Source organism: Nomascus leucogenys, chromosome 2 (assembly GCF_006542625.1).
Source record: "Nomascus leucogenys isolate Asia chromosome 2, Asia_NLE_v1, whole genome shotgun sequence".
Classification (NCBI taxonomy): Eukaryota; Metazoa; Chordata; class Mammalia; order Primates; family Hylobatidae; genus Nomascus; species Nomascus leucogenys.
The window spans coordinates 77324093-77347557 of record NC_044382.1 but is presented as its reverse complement, the minus strand read 5'-3'; the positions used below and the strand labels follow the sequence as shown (position 1 = coordinate 77347557).

The window sequence follows — 23465 nt, the reverse complement described above, 5'->3', positions numbered from 1 at the left end:
TTTGTATTTTCAGTAGAGACAGGGTTTCACAATGTTAATCAGGCTGGTCTTGAACTCCTGACCTCAGGTGATCTGCCCACCTTGGTCCCAAAGTGCTGGGAATACAGGCGTGAGCCACGGTGGCGGCCTTGAAATGCCTATTTTATATCTAAGCTGGGATAGCAAGCAAACAGTTGAAGGGCCAGGTCTGCGATTCAAGGAGTAGTCAGAACCAGAGACTTAAATGCGTGAATCATCTGCATATGAATGATAAATAACACAATGTGCCTAGAAGAGGTCACCTGGTGAGAGACTGTAGGAAGAGGAGAGAGAAGCGTCCCAGGATGAAGCCAACATCTGATCTTAAGCAGAGTAGGAGGGACCAGCAAAGAAAGCTGAGACGGAGTGGCCAGGGAGGCTGAGGGAAAACCAGTGTGGAGAGTCGTCAACTGCAAGAAGTTTAGAAGAGGAGGAGGGTAAATGATAGAGAGAAAGCTTTCAAAGCATAATGCTGCCTGGGGAAGTGGGAAAACGGGGTGATAGCTGGGGAGGGCCTGGGGCTCAGGAAGGCATTTTATTTATTTATTTAAAAATATATACATGTAATACATCTATCTATCTATCTATCTATCTATCATCTATCTTTTTTTTTTTTTTTTTTACAGACAGCGTCCCGCCATGTTGCCCAGGCTGGTCTCAGACTCCTGGCCTCAAGCAACCCTCCAGACTCAGCCTCCCAAAGCTCCGGAGTTACAGGCATGAGCCACCATGCCTGTCCGGGAAGGCGTTTTAACAATGGGAGATAGAGCATGTTTCCATGCCCATGCAGAATGATCACGTGGAGAGGGAGAGACAGACAGAGCAGGGGAGTGAGAGGGCAATTGTGGAAGCAAGGTCCAGAGACCGCCAGAAGGTGCGAGGAGGTTCTAGAAAACAAAGGGGCTGGCTTTTGATGGGAATTGGGATGCATTACCCAAGGGAGCAGGAAGACAGCGTTTGAGTGAGACCCAAGTTTTGTTTGTTTGTTTTTTGTTTTTTAAGACAGGGTCTCGCTCTGTTGCCTGGGCTGGAGTGTAGCAGCACCATGATAGCTCACTGCAGCCTCGACCTGCTGGGCTCAAATGATCCTCCTGCCTCAGCCTCCTGAGTAGCTGGGACTATAGGTAAGTGCTGCCATGCCTAGCTGACATTTTTATTTTTGTAGAGACAGGGTCTCATTATGTTGTCCAGGCTGGTCTTGAACTCCTGGCCTCAAGAGATCCTCCTGCCTCAGTCTCCCAAAGTGCCGGGATCCAAGCAGGAGCCCCTGTGCCGGGCTGGATCTGAGTTCTTGAGCAGATTCACCCCCCTTCTCTCCAGCAAGCTGGAGACAAGGTCACCAGCTGAGAGCGAGGTGGCCGACTGGGGAAGTGGGGGTTGAGGAGCAGTGAGCAGAGGGTATGAAATAGTCTTTTCTGAGAGTGGGAAAGCACAAACACGCTGCAGAAGTGCATGCGGCTCTTGGGGCAGTGTTGCTTGTCGTGTGAGATCCGTGCTCATGAATTTAAAGTAAGCCCAGGCAGGGTAGCTGTGGGATTCAGGTAGGGAGAGACAAGTTGGCCTGGGGACACCTGTCAGGGCCTCTTGAGTCCAGAGGACACACAGGAATGCCAACCCGAGATGCCCTGAATCATCTTTTGCTCAATCAGTGGGGAGAGGGGTGGCAGGTTCCTGGGCCTCCCTCGAGGTGGGGGTGGACCAGAGCCCACGTGACCCCTCCCAAGTGGTCTTCAGCCTGGAGCTACCCCTGGGTGAGGACATAGAGCAGCAGTGACAACCCCAATTCCAGGATCTCCCCTCCTCTGGCCTGGCTCCCTTTGGCAGGGTTTGGATGCTTTATATGAATGCCACGCTCCATTTAATTGAGATACCAGGGAGGTAGCTGATTAATTGATTTATAATAGAGTTTATTATTAAAGATGCTAAGTTATTACTGAGAACACGCAGTGAGCACTCATGTTTAAATAAATATTCTTGTAGATGCTGGGCATGCGTGTCATGTCCGGGACTTGAGATGCAGAGGGGCTGGTGGGGACCTGGAGGAGGCTGGAACCAGAGAGATGGGGCAGGAGGGCGGCAAAGGGAAACCCCTGACTTTCAGCTGGTCACTGAGCAAATATCAGGTACCTGCTGTGCTTCAGGCTTTTCTACAGGGGTCAAGCGGCCTGTCCTCCCAGTGCTTCCACTGGGATGGGAGAGGCAGACACACAGGCTGGGCACCTCTCAGCGTCAGGGCAGTCAAGAGGGGAAGTCCTGGGGTCTGTGGGGTGGGGAGGTCAGAAGAGGCTCCCAGAGAAGGCGATATAGGAGCTGAGAGTGGAAGGGTCAGAGGGAGGAGGAGGAGGTGGAGCGGGCAGGGGAACCCCCACCAGCAGAAACCCACAGGCAAAGTGGTTTGGTGTGGCTGTCACGGGCACTTAGGTGGGGCACTTGGGAGGTGAGAGATGCTGCTGCAGGGATAAACAAGGACATTCCATGGGAAATTTTAAGCCATCCGAGGCAGTTTGGACTTTATCCTGAGGACCCGGGGCAGGAATTGCAACTTTCGGAGCAAAGTGGTTGGGTGGGGGTAGTCAGCATGGCTGTGGCCTGAGAACAGGCAAGAGGAGCAGGAGGCAGGGAGCCTGGGTGGAGCAGCTGCAGTCCTCCCCGCAGTCGAGGATGAGGATGGGCCAGACTTGCCAGGGCGCTGAGATGCTGGAGGCAGGGAGCCCCGGGGCACCGGGTACTGCTGAGACTGCTCACTTCCCAGCAAACCATCAGGCACTGAAGAACCCTGGCTCAGGAATGGCAAGGGACTGGGGGAAACTGGGAGAAACTGGGAGCAACTGGGAGAAGCCGTTGGGACTGACCCAATTAATATCAGCCCCAGAACAGCCTCCCACGGAAAAAAAAAAAAAAAAAAAAACCTTGAGAAACTAAAGGCTGGTGTTTCATGACACCAATCGGCTGGGGGCAGAGGAAAAAATAAATCCCTTATCTGAACGTATCTAAAATATCCTGATGTTGGTCACGACAGAGACCAAAGCCTGGCTTTTCCCTGTGCCCTCTGCCCTGGGGGGACCCCATGTGGCCAGGTACACCTGCACATAAGGCCAGCCCTGAGAAGCTGAGCTGATGCTATGTTTAAAACTTGCCCAGATCTATTTTTAAAGAACAAGCTATTTTTAGACACTCTCTTGAGAACCCGAAGCCTCTCTTGGTAGCATATTTCAGGGTTTAAGAAGTTCCTCCTTTCACATAACCTAAATCTTTCCAGCTCCAATTTAAGCCAATTTCTTGCTCTGCCCTCTGAGGACACGGGGAGGGGGGTGAGCCGATTGGCATCTTCTTGAGAGGAGCATTTTGGGGGGTCAGCAGTCACCGAGGTGCCCCCTAACCTTGTCTTGTCTGCATAGATCATTCCAATTTCTCTGCCCTTTCTCCAAAGTTCCCCTTTTAGATTACCGGAGTCATTAGCGTCACTCTGGTTGGAATTCTGCCTTTTAAAGTGAAGTGGCCCAAATCGGAGGTGGCACTTCATGGAGACCTTCCAATTTCAAGTAATGGGTTTACTGAACTTCCACCAGCCTTGTTCAGCTCAGCCGCCCCCATCCAGCCCTGCAGCAATGAATAGGCTCAGATCCCCCAGGTGGGGTTCAGAGTGAGCCCAGAGGCCATGGCCGCAGGACCTGGTGGGTCCAGGGTAACCCAGGACAAACTGGTGGTGGGACGATTTCTGACATTAATGGACATGTAGCCAGGCTGCCAGCATTCCCGGTTCCCCTTGTCATTTGGGTAACTAGCATCCCCTGTTCCCCCTGTCATTTGGGTAACTAGATAGAAAACACCCATGACCTCAGGGCACAGCTGTCCCAGAAGACTGAGAGAACAGAAGCCCAATTTGGCTTTGGAGATTTCAAAAGCCTACATCCAGGTGTTCCAAGAAAAAGGTTGAGAAGAATACGCAATCAAGCAGAGACAGTTTCTCTTCCCCTTCCACCTGGAGATCAGCTAAAGTTGCTTGCCTGGAGGGGACTGGGATGCAGGGGAGGAAGAAGAGGAGGGGAAGGGGAGGTGGGGAGGATGGGAAAGGTTGGGGAATGGAGAGGGTGAATAGAAGGCAAAAGGGGAGGAGGAGGGGGAGGGGAAAGTGGAGAGAAGGAGGAGGGAGAGGAAAAGGAGAAGGAAAAGGCGGAGGAGGAGGGGGACGGAAGGAGGAGCAGGGGGGAGAAGAGGAGGAGAGGGGGATGGTTGGCCCCAAGAAGGAATGAGCTGCACTATGTGGATATGAGCAGGGCTTCCCTAAAAGGCCCCCAGCCTCCACTTCAAGCCCTTTCCATTACATCCTCCGGGAGCCACAGGGAGGTGAAGTTGGCACTCACAAAGGGTCCTTTCCCAGTCTGAGTGGACAGTGGACACCTTGCGAGTTGGGCCTTGTGCTCACGGACACAGCCAGCACATCCTCGAGGGCTGCTCAAAAAGAGTGATGTCCATCTGTGCCCACCTGTGTCACCTGTGTCCCTGTATCACCTCTATCTCCTGATGCCCCCTGTGTTCATCTGTGTCCACTTGTGTCCTGGACACTCCACATGCCTCTTCACGTGGATTAAGCTCCATTTTGGTGGCCTTGTACCCTCACAAGTCCCCCAAGATGAGGGTGGGCCTCTCACCTGGAGGATGATGGAGAGAGGACAAGGAGAAAGTTATCGGGCTTATGATTGGGTGGGAATGAGATCCAGGAGACAGGGGAAGTCACCCTTGGATGTACACACCCCTAAGTCACAATCCTGCCCATCTCATCTCTACCGTCTACATTTCTACCCCAGAAATTCACATGCTTGAGCCCAGGAATTCAAGGCTGCAATGAGCTATGATCGTACCACTGCACTCCAGCCTGGGTGACAGAGCAAGACCTCGACTCTTAAAAAAATAAAATAAAATTACCCTGGGACAACAGGCATCCAGGGTGCTCGATCGTGATGGTGGAATTGATGAATGAGAGAATGACCCCTATTCTGCAAGGGATCCTCCCCCGGTGGATGCCCTGGCTTGTCCCCTGCTGAGGACTTTCATGCCCGTTCTCCTTTGATCCCCACAACAGGCCCATTAGGTGTGCATTTCACAGGTGAGAATGAAAGTGGGCCGAGGAGAGGTTAAGGGCTTGGCAAGCTGTGGTGAGTCCAGGAGCAGAGTCCACATCTCTTTTTGGCCCAACCTTCATTCATTCATTCCACATGTAGCTATTGAGTATCTGCTACAAGCCTGACACGGCGCTAAGGGCTGCAGAAAAAAGACCAACGGGACCAGACGCAGTGTTACAAGCCTGTAATCCCAGCACTTTGGGAGGCAGAGGTGCATGGATCACCTGAGGTCAGGAGTTTGAGACCAACCTGGACAACATGGTGAAACCCCATCTCTACTAAAAATACAAATATTAGCCGGGTGTGGTAGCCAGTGCCTGTAATCCCAACTACTTGGGAACCTGAGGCAGGAGAATTGCTTGAACTCAGGAAAGAGAGGTTGCAATGAGCCAAGATTGTGCCACTGTACTCCAGCCTGGGTGACAGAACGAGACTCAGTCTCAAAAAAAAAAAAAAAAAAAGAGACCAACGGAACAAACATGGCCCCTACCCACTGCGAGCTTCTGCTCCAGTGGAAAAGGCAGATACTAGCAAGAAATCACCCTCAAGGGTCATGAGTCAGGGCTTGGGAGGTACAGGGGCCCCTGGAGCCGGAGCCTACAACTGGGTGCTCTGTTCTGGGGGTCAGGGAAGGCTTCCCTGAGGCAGGATGTTTCAGCAGAGCCTGAAGGAGAAGGAGGAATTAACTAGGTCACAGCTGCCCAGAGTGTGGGACTCACCCCTCTGGGGTGCTTAAGCTCATTTTAGAGCAGGATTTCTAAACCTCAGCACTACTGACATTTGGGGACAGAGAAGGCTTTGATGTCAGGGCTGTCTTGGGTGTTAGCAGATGCTTAGCAGCATCCCTGGCCTTGATCTACTGGATGCCAGGAATATGCACCCCCGCATCCCCACATACCCCAGTCATAAAAACCAGAAAAGGTTTCCAAACATTGGCCAAATATCCTTGTGGTGGGGAGGGCAGGGACAGTGGGGGACAAAATAATCCCCCATTGAATCCACTGTTTTAGGTTCTTCATGAATGTTTTTGTTTCTATTTTATTTTTCAGGAAGGGTCTTGCTCTGTCACCCAGTCTAGAGTGTAGTGGTGCGATCATAGCTCATTGCAGCCTTCAAATCCTGGGCTCAAGCGAGCCTCCCACCTCAGCCTCTTGAGTAGCTGGGACCAGAGGTGCTCACCACCATGCCCAGCTAATATTTTTGTTTTTTGTAGGGACAGGGTCTCCCTGTGTTGCCCAGGATGGTCTCAAATTCCTTGGCTCAAGTGATCCCACCTCAGTCTCTCAAAGTGCTGGGATTACAGGCATAAGCTGTCGCTCCCGGCTCCTTACGAATGTTTTTACAATGGTAATTTCTTTTTGACAGTTCTTTTGTATTTATTGCAAGTGATACTGGCTTTTCATTTCCAGTGGTGATCTGAAGGTTCCTTTCTGAATGAATTTACGTTGTGAAAACAGTGAGTGATTTAGAGAAAATGCGAAGTGAGCATTGTACTTGTGGCATCGGATGTGGCAATGGTCGCAGGAGGAGAATGCAGACAGATGAAGCGGGAGAGATGCGGAGTTGGGTGAGGAATGGGGTGGTGGCTCCCATCAGAACATGGAGGTGGGCTCTAAAAGTGTCCCTGACAGGCCTGGGAATCCCCCAGGGAGGTGTCACATAGGTGCACACACCTGTTCTCTTGGAAGTTCAAGCCCGGCTTTCTTCCAGCCTGGCAACAGATTGGTCTCTCTATGATTGGGCACCAGAGGAAGGGGTTGGCTCAACTTTGGGGGCCCATGTGGAAAGATAAAGATCCCTAAATACTAGACGCACACTGTTTGAGGCAAGATGCTTGCATGATGAAAGGCATGGGGGGTGGCCAGGAGCAGTGGCTGATGCCTGTAATCCCAGCACTTTGGAAGGCCAAGGTGGGCAGATCATTTGAGGCCAAGAGTTTGAGAACACCCTGGGCAACATGGTGAAACACCGACTCTACTAAAAAATACACAAATTAGCTGAGCGTGGTGGTGGGCGCCTATAGTTCCAGCTACTTGGGAGGCTGAGGCAGGGGAATCTCTTGAACCCAGGAGGCAGAGGTTGCAATGAGCCAAGATCACACTGCTGCACTCCTGCCTGGGCAAGAGAGCAAGACTCCATCTCAAAAAAAAGAAAGAAAGGCATGGGGGGCCAGGTGCGATGGTTCACTCCTGTAATCCCAGCATTTTGGGAGGCCGAGGCAGAAGGATCACTTGAGGCCAGGGGTTCAAGACCAGCCTGGGCAACATAGGGAAACCCCATCTCTACAAGAAAACGAAAGGCAAGGGGTTCTCTGAGATCAATGGGGAGTGTGCAGTACCCCAGGGAAGCCTGTCTTAATTTCCTTCTGTGGTTTGCACTCATGGGAGACACTGGGCGGACTACCCCTCCCTGGGACTTCATTCTTTCCATCTCTCTCTCTCATTTTTGTCTCTTGCTATCTGTCTGCCACTGTTTTGTGTCTTCCTCTCTCTCCCTACCCCCTCTCCAAGACATCTAGTTAAATCTCCCCAACTGACAAGCAGGAATAGTCACTGTATTCATGTCTCCATGGTGGGCCTCCCCTTCTCCTCCTGTTTTGCTCTCAGAGGGCCCTGATCGGCAGAGACACCTGTGACGGGTCTACGCCTGCAGTGTCAGGCCCCAGCTCACCCCCCGCCAGCTCAGTCCTTCTGCCTCAGCATAGAACTGAGCCCTTTGCAAGCCAACTCAAGAACATTCCTCCCAGCACTACCTTCCATCCCTCTGGTCTCATACGTTGAAATGCAAATCCAACTCTTCTGGCCAGTTAAGTTTTAAGTGCTCTGAGCTTCCGGGCTTCCCTGCAGCAACACTGGGACTCCATCCAATTAGTTTCACTGGCCAGGACCTAAGAAAGCTGCCTGTGCACTAAGAAAATGAGAGGATGGGCGGCCACCTTGACAACTGTCCAGAGAGCCAAAATTGACAGCCTCTCTTTACCCTGGGCACTTTACAGTTTGTAAAGCACTTGACCATCCCTTGTCCTGTGTAATCCTTGCCTTAGCCCAGGAAGGCTAGGTTTCATTACACCCTACTTGAAAAATGAGAGTGTAAAGCTCAGAGAGGTAAATCAAGTCAGCCAGGGTAACACAGCAAGGAAGGAGTGTGTTTGAGTCCAGGTCTGCCCAACTCCAAGTCCAGGTGTTTTACCATTCCATCACAGTCTCTTCCACTCATTCATTCATTCAGCAAATATTTATTAAGCACTTTCTGGATGGTAGGCTGTCTTCATGGTTTAGGAAGTAAAGGAGTATATAAGACAAAAAGGTCCCTGCCCTCAAGGAGCTGATAGTCTTACGAAGGAAGATGGGAAATAAACACACACATTTAAAAATTCAGAGTTTAGCCAGGCACGGTGTCTCATGCCTGTAATCCCAGCAATTTGGGAGGCCAAGGCAGGAGGATCGCTTGAGGCCAGGAATTCAAACCCAGCCTGGGCAACATAATGAGACCCCATCTCTACAAAAACGAATAAATAAAAATACCTTTTGAAGTTCATAGTTTAATAAATGCTGTGAAGGCAAAGAATGGGATATGGAAGATAATGATTGAGTCATTTAGTTTAGCCAAGGAAGTCAGGGTAGGCCTCCCTGAGAAGGTGACAGTTAAGCTGAGACCTGAAAACTGAAGGTTCTGGAGGGAGAGAGCCCCAGATGGAGAGAAGGGTGAGGCAGGAAGAGACCGAGTGTGTTCACAGTTTCAGACCCAGGGCAGGGAAGGAGTGAGGAGGTTAAGAGGTGGGTGAGAGGTGGAACTGTTGCTATGAGGAGCCACGAGATGGTCTTGAGCTGTGGGAGGGGTAGGAGTGACACCGTCAGCCTTATCCCATTTGGAGGTGCGTGCTGGCTCCGTGTCTCTGGAGGCCCTTGGTCTTCTCCTGACTTCTGGCTCTAGGGGGCGCTCATAGAGGGGCCTGGACACCTTCCATGATAGTGTCTGGCTCTGTGAGGCCCACCTCTGTTCTGGGACAGGATCCAAGATGTGAAGCCTTCAAGATTGGGACCCAGGCCATATATGGCCAGAATGACAGGCGGACAAAGCTGGAGCGAGGTCACACGGAAGCACGGAGGGGGTCTCGGCACCATGCCCTAGTCCGCCCTCCGCGACTGCTAAGAGCTCCATCAGGGTAAGCAGCTGTGAGATCGCCCAGGGCCAAGCAAATCTAGGGGCGGAGAGGGCCGGGCCCTGGCAGCCCAGGGCATCTCATGCGTCTCACTGCCTGGCCCAGACATCACTGTCTTTGCTCCCATTGGCCCTAGAGTCCCTGCCAAAGACCGTCAGCTCTTCTCATCTGTTACATTCCTTGAGCAGGAGTGGGTTTTCTATCCCTCTTTATTTATTCTATTTACTTTTTATATTTTGAGAGTTAGAGTCTCACTCCGTCACCCAGGCTGGAGTGCAGTGGCACGATCATAGCTCACTGCAGCCTCAAACTCCTGGGCTCAAGTGATCCTCCCATCTCAGCTTCCCGAGTAGCTGAGACCACAGGTGTGCACCACCATGCCCAGCCTTTTTTTTTTTTTTTTCATTTTTGCGCAGAAACAGGGTTTCGCTGTGTTGGCCAGGCTTATCTGGAACTCTTGGCCTCAAGCAGCTCTCCCACCTCTGCTTCCCAAAGTGCTGGTATTACAGATGTGAGCTGCCACACCCAGCCATCCTGCCTGTCTTCTGAGGAAGGCCTGTGACTCTGGCAGGTGCTCCCAGCAGGAGCTCCCTCCGGCTCAGAGCTGGGTTTAGGACTAGGAGACCCCTTCAGTCACCAAAGATTAAGGCTTAACTGGTTTTGCAAGCTGCTGAGAAACAGGCAAGAGAGGAGGAGGCTCCAGAGGAAGGGGTGGCTCTAAGGAGGCCCTGGGTGGGCAGCCTGGGCTGAGGCTCCCCCAAGTCTGCACCTGCCTGCCCTGACCAGGCTCAGGTGTGAAGCCACAGAGACCCTAGGTCACAGACTCACACAGGCTCAGCCCTGCCCTGGTCCTGAATCAGGCCTGGTCGGGCAGGAAGAGGTGCAGGAGCCACATAGTAGGTGCTCAGTAAATGCTGATTGACTCTCACATAGCCTCTATCTCAGCAGGTCCGGAAGCCGCCAGCCTTTCCAGCCCCTGCAATATCACATGGGCAGTAACTAGGGGACAGCTGCTCCCCCTTCCAGACAAGGTGTTCTCTGTCCTCTGGCAGAGTCTGCCAGCCCTCCACCTTCCCAGAGACAAATTGTGGGTAAATGAGAACTCACACGTTGTCTCAGAATAGCCACTGGGGAGTTTCTGATCCTGGGGAAAGCACGCGGAAAAGACTGTTGGTGGGGAGAATTTTCCCAATATGGAGAATTTCCATCAAGGGAAAGTGTCCTCTTAGGGGCTCTTAGACTCCCCAGCCATCTGCAGCGCCAAACAGCCTTCTGCAGGGAGGGGCTGGGAATCCAGGGAGACAGCAGCAGCTCTTCTGTGTGAAACCAGGACAGGATGCCAGCCTAGGCAGGGACCAAGGACGTCACAGGCATGGAGGACCCTCAGAAAGGGCCAGTGGGAGGCTGGGCGTGTTGGCCTCTGTAAATACTTGTTGAAGGAATGAGTGTTACAGAAACTGTGGTAGGAGAGGATTGGAAGACACATTTGAATCTTTCTGCCCCTTCAAATAGGCACTCTCTCCTGGGCCAGGGTGGGCCACTGGTGGGGAATGCAGGGGGGTTGGTGTGAGCTGCATTCATCAGCCTGAACCCTCTAATAAATGCTGCATTGTAGGTCTAGAAAAGTGAAAGTGAGGGCAGGTTCGGTGGTTCATGCTTGTAATCCCAGCACTCTGGGAGGCCAGGGCAGGTGGATCACCTGAGGTCAGGAGTTCGAGACCAGCCTGGCCAACATGGTGAAACCCCATCTCTATTAAAAAAAAAAAATACAAAAATTAGCCAGGCGTGGTGGTGTGCACCTGTAATCCCAGCTACTCAGGAGGCTGAGGCACGAGAATCGTTTGAACCCAGGAGGCGGTGGTTGCAGTGAGCCGAGATCGTGCCAGTGCACTCCAGCCTGGGCGACAGTGAGACTCCATTTCAAAAAAAATTAAAAATTAAAAAAAAGAGAAAGGGTCAGTGGGAGTGTCAGCTCTGGGAAGGAAGGAGGGTCAATTTGGCAGTGGCTGTCCAAACTGAAATGCACTTTCCTTTTGACCCAGCAATTCCACCTCTAGGAATTTACCCTCAGACATATTTGCAAGTGTGGGCAAAATTTATGGACAAGGGTATAGCAGAGCATAGGAAACACCCTGAAAGTCTACCAGTAGTGCACGGATAGATTGAGCCATGGCCGTGGAAATCTGTGTCTCCATCCCTGACCTCACTTCTCGCCCCTCTTCCCCTCTCCGGCCTCCTTCTTGTCCCTTGCATACCCCAAAGCATATTCCTGACCCAGGGCCTTTGCACGCACTATTTCCACTGCTTGAGCCATTCTTCCCCCAGACACCCACGTCTTGTATTTGTCACTATCTCAGGGCTCAGATTCCAGTCCCTTCTGCAAGGGTGACTGTGGCAATTTGGAGGCCATATTCCCTGGGCTTCAGAAATGCCAAGGCAGATTCATCCACTCTGATGAGCCAGAGACCTTCAAGCCAAGAGAAGCCAATGGCCTGGTGGTCTCAACTCTCTGACGTGACCCAACCCAAGTGGACGGGTTGCACACCATTCAGCTTTCTAGTCACAGGGCACCGTCTGCCAAGCCTGCCAAGCTGCCCTTTATTAAGGTTATGAAGGAGCAACTCGAAGGTGATCCCATGCCCTAGTGTAATTCTTTCCCCTTAATTGCAATAATCAATAGGATATGGCAGTGGTAACAGGATGTATGTGACTATGTTACATAAGGTTGTGACACTTCTCTTGCAAGGAGGCTGTCCCTCTTGATGACTTAATGAAGTAAGTAGCCACATTTGAGGTCCACAAGGCAAGGAACTGAAGGTGACCTCCTTGAGCTAAGGGTGGTCTCCAGCCAATAGCCAGAGAGAAACTGAAGCCCTGAAAGAAACCAAAAGGAGCCGAAATCTCTGAATAACCAGGTGAGCTTCAAACAGATCCTTCCCTTAGATGGGTTCTAAAGGGGAACTCAGCTCTGGCCAACACCCTGACTGCAGCCTAGTGCAGAGCACCCACTTAAGCCAGGCCAGGACTTCTGACTCACAGAATTGTGAGCTAAGAAATGTGTGTTGTTTTAAGTTGCTAAGGCCATGGAAATATTGTCACACATTTGGCAAACACAGCAGTGGGCTCTGGGCCAGGCCTGACCAGGGCAGGCAAAATGACTCTGGGGCTGGCTGGTTTCCTCCTGGGTCTGCTGGGGGAGCCATGCCCATGGCCCAAACCAGGCCATGCATTTGGTCTTGACACCTAACTACCCCTCCTGACACTAGTCTCCCAAACCTTGAACCCCAGCCTGGCTGCCGCCAGTTTCTCTTTACCAACACCTACGCTCCCCATATACACAGACACACGCATGACACAGAATAATATAGAGCTTTGAAAACAGAGCAAGCTGAGTCCAATTCCTGGCTCCAACATATTTTGTTTATGTTCTATATGTGTGTGCTTGAAATAAACATATATTCTCTAGGGATTTTTGAGGGGAAATAGAGTTCTATATATAGTTAATAATTCAAACGTATTCATTGTAACCTTCAGTAGCTCAGTTCACTTTTTTGTCTGTTTCTCCATTAGTTTCTGAGATGTCTGTGTGTATGTTAAAAAATCTCTGTCATTGCTGATTTATCTGTTTCTTCCTGAGGTTCTGCCAGTTATTGCTTGCTATAAAGTTTTTGTTGTTAGGAAAATATATGCTTATGATGGATATATTTTTTGTTGTTTTGTTATTCTTTTTACCCACCTATAATTTCCTTATTTGCTCCCTTATAATTTTTGGTCTTAAATTATACTCAGTGCTGATTTCATCAGCATATACATTAAAATTGGGATGATACAGGGAAGATTAGCATGACCCCTATGGAAGGTTGACATGCAAATTTGTGAAGTGTTCTATTTTTACAAGAAAAAAATTCTATTGAATCAGATAACAAAACTGTTAACCCAGCTTTATTTGGTTCATTTTTTTCAGGTATATCTTTTCCCATTCTTCTCTCTTTCACCTTTCTATGTCTTTTAAAGTGTGCCTCTTGTATGGTTGGATCTTGCTGTTTTTATTTCTATAACCCAGGAGTTCTGACTTTTAACTGATGAATTTAATCCAGTTACATTTATTGTAATTTGAATTTATTTCTGCCAACTCCAGCACTTACTAAATGTGCCACTGATATCCCAGAGATACAGTCGGGCTTGGCAACAGGGGGTTCCAGGCCCAAAGGCCTGACTCAGCTCAGGGAACTATCATATTTCGAGATGACAGCCAAAAGAGAGCCCAAGCTCCTTATATTGGGGCAGGAGAAAGAGATCCAACAGCCGAAGGAGTTCCTGTGGCCCTGGCTCAGCTCATTCTACCTACCCTCATTGAAGACCCACAGTACTCTGTGGCTAAGCCTATCCCAGCTGTGTTAGGACTCATAATCACAAGTGGTGACTACCTAACTCAAACTGGGGTTTTTAATGGAGGAAATAAATTAACTCATGTAATGGAAAGTTGTATGGATCATTAGGCATTATACAGAGCATGATCCGGGTGCTCATATGATGAGGTCAGGAATCTGTCTTTTCCTCTCTCAAACACTGCTGTCTGTTGGCTTCATTCTCTGGCAGATTCCCTCCATATGTTGAATCCATCAGCTCCCAGCTTACATCCTCTCATCATTAAAAAGGGCATTTGTGGTGTTCCAGCAGTTGCTACAAACATCCTAGAACTGAATCTCATTGCCTTGATTTGTATCACATGCTCATCCCCAAACCAATCATTGTGGGCAAGGAGATGGAATGTTTTGATTGGCCAGGCTGTGGGGCCACCTCTGCAGTGAGATGTGGTGCAGTAAACATGGCGTGAGAGTGGAAAAGAGATGGTTTCCAAAGGAAAATCATTGTGTTCTAAGCTGAAGAAGGAACAAAGGATGCTATCAAGGCAAAAAGCATAGAAATCCACTATGAACACTATGACATGGAGATGACATGGAGACAGTCAGTGGCTGGGCTCAACACAGCCCTTCACTGCCTCTCTCCTAAGACAGCCACATCCCTGCAGTTCTCGGCAAAATCCCCAAAAGCCAAAGTCATCAACTGGACTTAATCTTCTTAAAGGTGGCTGCTCTCTCCTGTGCCCACCAGCAGCCACCAAGGGAAATATTGAGAGATGAAATTACAGAATGACCTTTAGAAAAATATGGTTTTGCCTCAGATTGAACAAGTTTCCACCCCTTGGACATGAGACAACCAGAACCCAGACATGAGACCCAACAGGCTTTGATGCAGCAAAATGGAGGTTGCAAAGCCCTCGTGTGAACTCTCAGGAAAGCTCTAGACATCAGCCTACAAAGCTGAGGATGAAATCCTGCTCTCCAGGTCCGGGGCCCTCCCTGCTGGCTGCATTCTGGCCCGCAGGAAGGAGCCCAGCCCATGTGTGGGTCCACCTCCAACACCACAACTCTACCCAGCAATTCCTTCATCTGAAAACATTCACAGAGGCTCCCACTGAGTCCTACCGGGCTCCAGAAACACAGAGATGAATAGAATGTGGTCCCTGCCACAAGGCTCAGGGTTTGGTTTGGGAGAGGCTTGTGCTGTGAGGTCCCCTTAGACTTGGAGTCAGCTGTGATGTCTGATGCCTGAGACCAAGATGGCGCCAGTCCCACGCATTCTTCTGTGAGCCAGTCCAACTCACCCCCACACTCTGGGCTCCTGACCATACTGGGCTCCAATCCAGCCATCTCCTGGGATGTCCCTTACTTCCCCCAACCTCAATCCCACTGTGCTCTAGGTCTACCAGGCCTCTGGCCCTCTGTCACCCAACTCTTGACCTGGTCCTTGGAGTGTGTTTTCCTGGATTGACAAAGAATCATCCCCAGGTTCCTTTGGCTTGATACTCTCCTGGTCACCTTGGGAAGTGTCCCCTGCCCCAGCATCACCTGAGATCCAGTCCCGGCTGGGAGGCCTACAGGCCTTCTCAGCCCCTTGGAGATTCAAACAACTGCCACCTGGTGGGGAGTGGAGGTGGAAGTGGCCGCACTGGATAAATGTCAACCACAGAGCAGGGACGCTTCTTTCTCTCTCTCTCTCTCTCTCTCTCTCTCTCTCTCTCTCTCGATATATATATCTAGATATATAGATCTAGTCTATATATATATACATCTATATATATATATATATATATATATATATATATATATATATCTGTTTGTGCCCTAATCACTGGCAGTAAATGCACTTCTTTTCTTTTCTTTTTTTGAGACAAGGTCTTGTTCTGTCACCCAGGCTGGAGTGCAGTGGTACAATCATGGCTCACTGCAGCCTCAAACTCCCCAGGTGATACTCCTGCCTCAGCCTCCTGAGCAGCTATGATCACAGGTGCACACCACCATGCCCGGCTAATTTTTTATTTTATTTTTTTAGAGATGGGGTCTCACTATGTTGCCCAGGCTGGTCTCAAACTCCCGAGTTCAAGTGATCCTCCCACCTTGGCCTCCCAAAGTGCTGGGATTACAGTTGTGAGCCACCTCATCTGGCCAAATACACTCTTAGTTTCTGTTTCTCTCTGTGTGTGTCTCTCTCTAGTTCTGCCTTCCTGTGTCTCTATTTCCCACTTGTTTCTCTCTGTATATGTCTCTGCCTCTCTGTATATCTCTGTATGTCCTGTATATCTCTCTGCCTGTCTCTGTTCTCTCACACACAGATACACTCTTCCCTTTCTGTAACTGACCTTGTCCACACCCCCTCTCCCATTACATGAATTACATACAGTGTCACTGTAATACCAAATCATTACCAAATCATTACATACTTAAATACCATGAAAGGCTCAGTGCTGCCACGATATTACCAATTCTGTTACAGTCATCATCCTCAGAGCCAACCATGTACCAAGCACTGTGCTGGGCACTTTATATGTGCTCACTCCTTTAATCTCCACAACCCCGCCAGTAGTCTGACTATTATCCCACTTTGGAGAAGTAACTGAGGCTCAGAAAGATGGAGAATTTGGCCAAAGGCACACACCTAGTGTTGAGGCCAGGATCCACACCTGGGCAATCTGCCCTCCACCCCTACCCAAATGCAGGCTCTCACTTTCACTTTTCTTTTTAATTTTTTCGAGATGGAGTCTTGCTCAGTCACCTAGGCTGGAGTGCAGTGGTGTGATCTTGGCTCACTTCAACCTCCGCCCCCCAGGTTCAAGCCATTTTCTTGCCTCAGTGATCATAGCTGCTCAGGAGGCTGAGGCAGGAGTATCACCTGGGGAGTTTGAGGCTGCAGTGAGCCATGATTGTACCACTGCACTCCAGCCTGGGTGACAGAACAAGACCTTGTCTCAAAAAAAGAAAAGAAGTAGCTGAGACTACAGACTTGTGCCACCATGCCAGGTTAATTTATGTATTTTTAGTAGAATCAGGGTTTCACCACGTTGGCCAGGCTGGTGTCGAACTCTTGACCTCAGGGGATCCTCCCGCCTCAGCCTCCCAAAGTGCTGGGATTACAAGCATGAGCCACCAAACCCGGCCCTCACTTTCACTTTTCTAGACCTACAATGCAGCATTTATTAGAGGGTTCAGGCTGATGAATGCAGCTCATGCCAACCCCCCTGCATTCCCCACCAGCGGCCCACCCTGGCCCAGGAGAGAGTGCCTATTTGAAAGGGCAGAAATATTCAAATGTGTCTTCCAATCCTCTCCTACCACAGTTTCTGTAACACTCATTCCTTCAACAAGTATTTACAGAGGCCACCTTGGTGTCTGTGGTACTAGGGATACAGGGATCACCCAGATAGACCAAGTCCTGCCCTAAGACTCATGCTCTAGGAGGAGGGGCAGGAATAGACGCCCACCCAGATCAATGCACAAGCTCAGTTCAGCACACAGCAGGTGATGCAGTGCTTATGCAGGCAGGCACTGCATGGCTGTCAGCCCAGCTCTCCCACTCCTGCTGTGTGACCTCAGGCATGTTAGTTAACCTCTCTGAGCCTCCTTCTTCTCATCTCTAAAATGGGGATGAGATGCCTGAGTAAAGGACCTGGCACATTGACAAAGAGGTGGGAACCACTGGGAGGCAGAGGGTGGGCCTAGCTCCCACCTCTATGGCTCAGGGACAGGGCAGATCAGTGAGCGCTGCCCCATGAGCTGTGGCAGATGGTCCTCAGAGCCTGGCTACTTCCAGTCGCTGGGCAGACAGGAGTTAGACTCTCCCCACTGAGCCCTTGCTCACTGTACGTCAGAGACTCCAGGAGCTCAGCCTTTCCCCTACGACAGGGCTTTGGTCTCAGTTTCCCTGCTGGGTTCCCCACCCAGCCCACTCCCTGGGGGGCTGGATCCTATGCCTGTGCTGCCCTCTACTGGCCATCAGGAGGAGGGTACCTGCAGCGCATCCACCCTGAGGATCTCTGGCGGCCCCGCCCATCCACTCGGCTTCCTCCTGAGGCCACGCCCCCTGAGGCCAGCCACTTCCTGGCCACGCCCCTCAGAGTCCAGTCGTCCCGCTGAGTCGGAGCCTGGGCCCAGCAGTCCTGTACCAACCTCCTTGCGTTTCTCGCGAGACCAGGCCCAGAAATACCCAGCATCCCTTGCTACACTCCACTAAGTCCCTTAAAACTGCCAGGAACCAGCAGTTCCTCCAGCGTAGGTTTTATTTCCAATTTTTATTGAACTTATTAAAATTCTTACCTCTTCCCACCTCCCTAAAGCCCAATTTCTACTTGGCCCTGTGCCTGGGGCCAGGCTCGTTTGTATGAAAGGCCCGATGGCCTGCAGACTCCCCCAGCCCAGGCTTCTAGCAACATGCAAAGGATGTGGCGGAATTTAAATCACTAATGGCCAGCCGGGAAGGGGAAAATGACAGGGGTCTGCCCCATCTGTCCCACTTCCCGAAGACTCACTGGCCGTTACCTCCCCAGCTAACAGGTCTTGATCCCCTTCTAGAATCTTCAGACCCTTCTGCAGGCCACTGATTTGCTTCTAACACTCCAACTCATTCATTTAACTAATATTTATTAAGCATCCTCTGTATGCAAAGCATGGGGCCAGCCACAGGGGATATGGCCGTAAATATGGCAAGGCCATTCCTCCAAGGCTAATGAGGAGAGTGACATAAACAGTGACTTGAAATCAATTATTACAAATGCTAAAATAGAAATAGATCCAGCTACCATCTAAAACTGGCACCCCACGGGCTGAATCGAACCTGCAGATGTTGGCAAGAGCTGTAAAAAAAAAAAAAAGATGATATTTTGGGGCCAACATTTTTAAAAATTGGAGGATTTCCATTAAAATATGGGAGTTTTGGCTTCTCGTAAAAAATCAGAAACTCTGGCAACACTGGGTCCACATTTCTTCTCGACAACCCTCAGCTGGAGCTAGGCTGGAGCTGGGCCGTTTCATGAGGGCCTGCAGCTGCCAAGCCCCTCAGTAGTGCCATCGTCTGCCCGTCTGCTGCCCTCTGCCATAGCTCCCGCAATATCCCCAGCTCGCTCACTCATCCACATTCCCTCCCAGGCCACTCAAGGCATTTGAGTTTCAGCCTCTGAGAAGGGCCTGAAGGAGATAAAAGGTCTGTGTTCCCTGGATTGGGGAAAGGCTTCCAAGAGGAGGTGAGCTTGGAGATGGGCTTGGAAGGCCAGCACGTGTTCACTAAGAGGCAGGGGGAGGAGAGGAGGAAGGAGGAAGGCAGATGTGAGTGCAGCAGCCAGCAGGTGGGAGCAGGGCTCAGGGCCTCCCGTCCTCCCAGAGCTGGGGGTCTCCTGCATTGATGGGGCTCCTCACTGAGGATGGGCTCAGCTCTCCTCCGATCTTCTAGGACCTTCCTTGGACAAGTAAGAAAAAGGCTACAGGTGAGTGCAAGTTATGGCGGTGGAGAGAACAGAAGAAGGAGGGCCTTCAAGGCTCCGGGAATTGCAGAGGGGTTTTGAGGAGTCAGTGTCCTTCCCTCTCATAGGATTAACACTTTGATGATGGGCTGGTATATAGCAGGTGCTCAGTAAATGTCGGCCTATTTGCTGCTGTTTGCTCCCTGTGTCTGTCTTGTTCCTCCTTTGTCTCTCACTTCCTTCTTCCTCCCTCCATCTCTCTCTGCTTCCCTCTCTCTGTCTCCCTCCATCTCTCTCTCTCCTTCTCTCTCTCCGTCTCTGTCTCCGTCTCTCTCTCCTCTCTCTCTGTCTCCTTTCATCTCTCTCTCTCCTCTCTCTCTGTCTCCTTCACTCCCTCTCCTTCTGTCTCTCTCTCTATGTCTCTCTCCTCTCTCTCTGTCTCCTTCACTCCCTCTCCTTCTGTCTCTCTCTCCATGTCTCTCTCCTCTCTCTGTCTCCATCTGTCTCTCTCCTCTCTCTCGGTCTCCCTCCATCTCTCTCTCTCCTTCTCTCTCTCTGTCTTCCTCCATTTCTCTCTCCTTCTCTCTCTCTGTCTCCCTCCATGTCTCTCTCCTTCTCTCTGTGACTCTGTCTCTCTCCATCTCTCTCTCCTTCTCTGTCTCTGTCTCCCTCTATCTCTCTCTCCTTCTCTCTTTGTCTCTGTCTCCCTCCATCTCTCTCTCCATCTCTCTGTCTCTTTATCTGTCCATCTCTCTGTCTCTGTCTCCCTCCATCTCTCTCTGTCTGTGTCTCCCTCCATCTCTCTCTGTTTCTGTCTCCCTCCATCTCTCTCTCCATCTCTTTCTGTCTCCCTCCATCTCTCTCTCCTTCTCTCTGTCTCTGTCTCTCTCTCCATCTCTCTCTCTGTCTGTGTCTCCCTCCATCTCTCTCTCCATCTCTCTCTGTTTCTGTCTCCCTCCATCTCTCTCTCCATCTCTCTCTGTCTCCCTCCATCTCTCTCTCCTTCTCTCTGTCTCTGTCTCTCTCTCCATCTCTCTCTCTGTCTCTGTCTCCCTCCATCTCTCTGTCTTCTCTCTCTCTGTCTCTGCCTGTCTCCATCTCTCTTTCCTTTTCTCCCTGTCTCTTTCCATCTCTTCTCTCCTTCTCTCTCTCTGTCTCTGTGTCTCTCCATCTCTCTCTCCTTCTCTCTCTGTCTCCCTCCCTCTCTCCTTCTTTCTCTGTCTCTGTCTCCTTCCATTTCTGTCTCCATCTCTCTCTGTCTCTCTCCATCTCTCTCTCCATCTCTCTCTGTCTCTGTCTCCCTCCATCTCTCTCTCCATCTTTCTCTGTCTCTGTCTCCATCTCTCTCTCCTTCTCTCTCTGTCTCCTCCATCTCTCTCTTTCTGTCTCCCTCCATCTCTCCCTTTCTCTCTCTGTCTGTTTCCATCCATCTCTCTCTCTCTCTGTTCTTTCCTCTCTCTCCTTAAGTGTGTGTCTCCCTCCGTCCCAGGGACCTGTTCATCATCTTCCTCTGCCTCCCATCTCCTGCTCCATCTCTTACCTTATCAGGGGCCCTCCACTCTCCTCTCTTCCCTTCCCCGCCCTCCTAGCCCTGCAGAGACTGAGATGTGATGATGGAGTATTTCTTACAGAAGGTCCTGCCTCAAACCACACACCCAGAATGCACCGCTGTCCTCCTTCAATGCTCTTGCCCTCTTGGGATGACTCCCCTGTTTCCCCATCATGGTCGCAGCCTGGCATCTGCATCCTCCATGACTCCCACCCTTGCCCTCCAGTTTGTGGATCATCAAGTCCTGCCAGTTCTGCTTCTCTAGAGCCCATCCACAGTCCTCCGTTCCCTCTGCCACCATCTCCTTGTGGCCAGACACCTGCAGTCACCTCCTAGCCGGGCTCCCCAGTCTGTACTGGCCCTGCTGGCCCTTCCTGTACCCCAACAACAGTCTTTGTGAGACCCACCCTGACCTTGTCACTCCTTCACTTAAAGCCCTTGGTGGTTTCTCATTGCACCCCCACACTTCCTAGCCTGGCATCCGAGTCCAGCCATGACCTGACCTCACTTTCCCCTTTCCCAACCTCAAACCAGCAGTCTTGCTGATTCCGTGTCCAGCCAATCCCGGAGTCACCGTCTCTGAACATTCCCCATGAAAATTCCGAGTTGTTGTGACTTGGGGAGGGGGTGCTACTGACATGTAGCAGGTGGAGGCCAGGGATGCTGCTGGACACCCCACAATGCACAGGCCAGCCCCCAACAGCAGAGAATGATCTGGTCCAGGAGGTCCATAGTGCCGAGGTGGAGAAAACCTGGTCCAAGGAATTGGGCACAGAAAAATTAATTAATTAATTTGGGGCCGGGCGCAGTGGCTCACACCTGTAATCCAAGCACTTCAGGAGGCTGAGGCAGGCAGATAGCTTGAGCCCAGGAGTTTAAGACCAGCCTGGGCAACATGACAAAACCCCGTCTCTACAAAAAATACAAACAATAGCCAGGTGTGGTGGCACCCGTGGTCCCAGCAACTCAGGAGGTTGAGGTGGGAGGATCACCTGAGCTCAGGGTGGCCAAGGCTGCAGTGAGCCCTGATTGTGCTAGTGTGCTCCAGCCTGGGTGACAGAGAGAGACCCTGTCTCAAAACGAAAACAAAGAAAAGAAAATGTGGTCAATCCATACAACGGAATAGTATTTAGCCATAAAACTAACAAAGTACTGGTACGAGCTACAACACGGATGAACCTGGAAAGCGTGTGAAGTGAATGGAAGAAGCCAGTCATAAAAGATCCTATCTTCTATAAATCCATTTATAGAAAATGTCTGGAATAGGCACATTGACGGAATAGAAAATAGGGCAGTGGTTGCCCAGGGCTGGGAAGATTGGTGGAAAATGAGGAGTGACTGCTAGTGGCATGGGGTTTCTTTTTGGGGTGATGAAAATATTTTAAAATTAAGCTATGCTGATGGTTACTAAAAATCATTGAATTATATGCTTTAAGCATGGTATGTAAATGATACCTCAATAAAGCTGTCTAAAATTTTTTGAATTAAAAATCAGGAGTTAAGAAAACAGATTTTGGCCTTCCTCGAATGCCATGCATATGAGCTCTCAAGTTCACCTCTCCTGCCGTATTCCCTGCTGTATTTTATCTGGGCAGCTTGCACTCATTTAAGTCACCTCCATGGTCGCTCTGGGCATTAGATGTGAGACCCCTCAGGCTGGAGTGAGGAGACCATGCATACTGAAGTTACCAGCCTCATTCTCCCATCTCATGTCCAGTCCTAGCAGCAAAGAGCCCCTGGGGACCAGAAGGGGCTGTATGGACATGGATGGCTAGCAGTAGCCTACATGGACCAGTCTAATAGCGAGGCACATGAGCCTTGAAGCCAAAATCGCCACTTACTAAGCCTGTGCCTCAGTATTCTCAACTATAAAATGGGGACAATAAGAGCACTTACCATTGTAGTGTCAGAGGCATTTGAACCAGAGTGACTCCATCTTGACGAGGGCCTGGGTAAAATGAGGCTGAGACCTACTGGGCTGCATGTCCAGGAGGTTAGGCAGTCCGAGTCACAGCATGAGATAGGAGGTCGACAGAAGATACAGGTCATAAAGACCTTGCTGATAAAACAGGTTGCGGTAAAGAAGCCAGCCAAAACCCACCAAAACCAAGATGGCGACAAAAGCGGCCTCTGGTTGTCCTCACTGCTCATTATATGCTAATTACAATTCATTAGCATGCTAAGAGACACTCCCACCAGCACCATGACAGGTTACAGATGGCATGGCAACATCAGGAAGTTACCATGTATGGTCTAAAAGAGGGAGGAGCCCTCAGTTCTGGGAATTGCCCACCCCTTTCCCAGAAAACTCATGAATAATCTTCCCCTTGGTTTGCATATAATCAGGAAATAATGCTAAGTATCTTTAACTGAGCAGCCCATGCCACTGCTCTGCCTATGGAGTAGTCATTCTTTATCCCTTTACTTTCCTAATAAACTTGCTTTCACTTTACTCTATGGACTCGCCCCGAATTCTTTCTTGCATGAGATCCAAGAACCCTCTCTTCGGGTCTGGACAAGGGACCCCTTTCCAGTAACAATAGCGCTGGACAGAGGTCATGTCTCAGCATACAGTGGGTGCTCAATAAATATGAGCTATTGGTGCTATGATTCTTGTTTGTGATTTCAAATTCCCAGAAGTTCTAAAATCCAAATGTTTTTTCCCAACTCATCTGGTCACAATACCTGACTTGGCCTAAACTTCTTTGGAACGTAAGCCTGACCTGGATGGATGTGAGGCTATTTACTATCTTGATTTATCACCCCCTGCCAGCCTGCATATGTGTTTTACAGCAGAAATATGAATGGATTTGATTATAG

At 50.3% G+C, this 23465-nt stretch overlaps 1 protein-coding gene and 1 non-coding gene across 2 annotated transcripts in view; one reads left to right on the top strand and one right to left on the bottom strand.

Moving 5' to 3' along the window:
• The window catches only part of GSG1L (GSG1 like), a 268187-nt gene that overhangs the window by 59042 nt on the left and 185680 nt on the right, over positions 1–23465 (bottom strand). The window lies entirely within an intron of this gene.
• Positions 13094–13198, top strand: LOC115831810. The gene has a single exon (XR_004027302.1). It is a non-coding gene; the product is annotated as a U6 spliceosomal RNA (small nuclear RNA).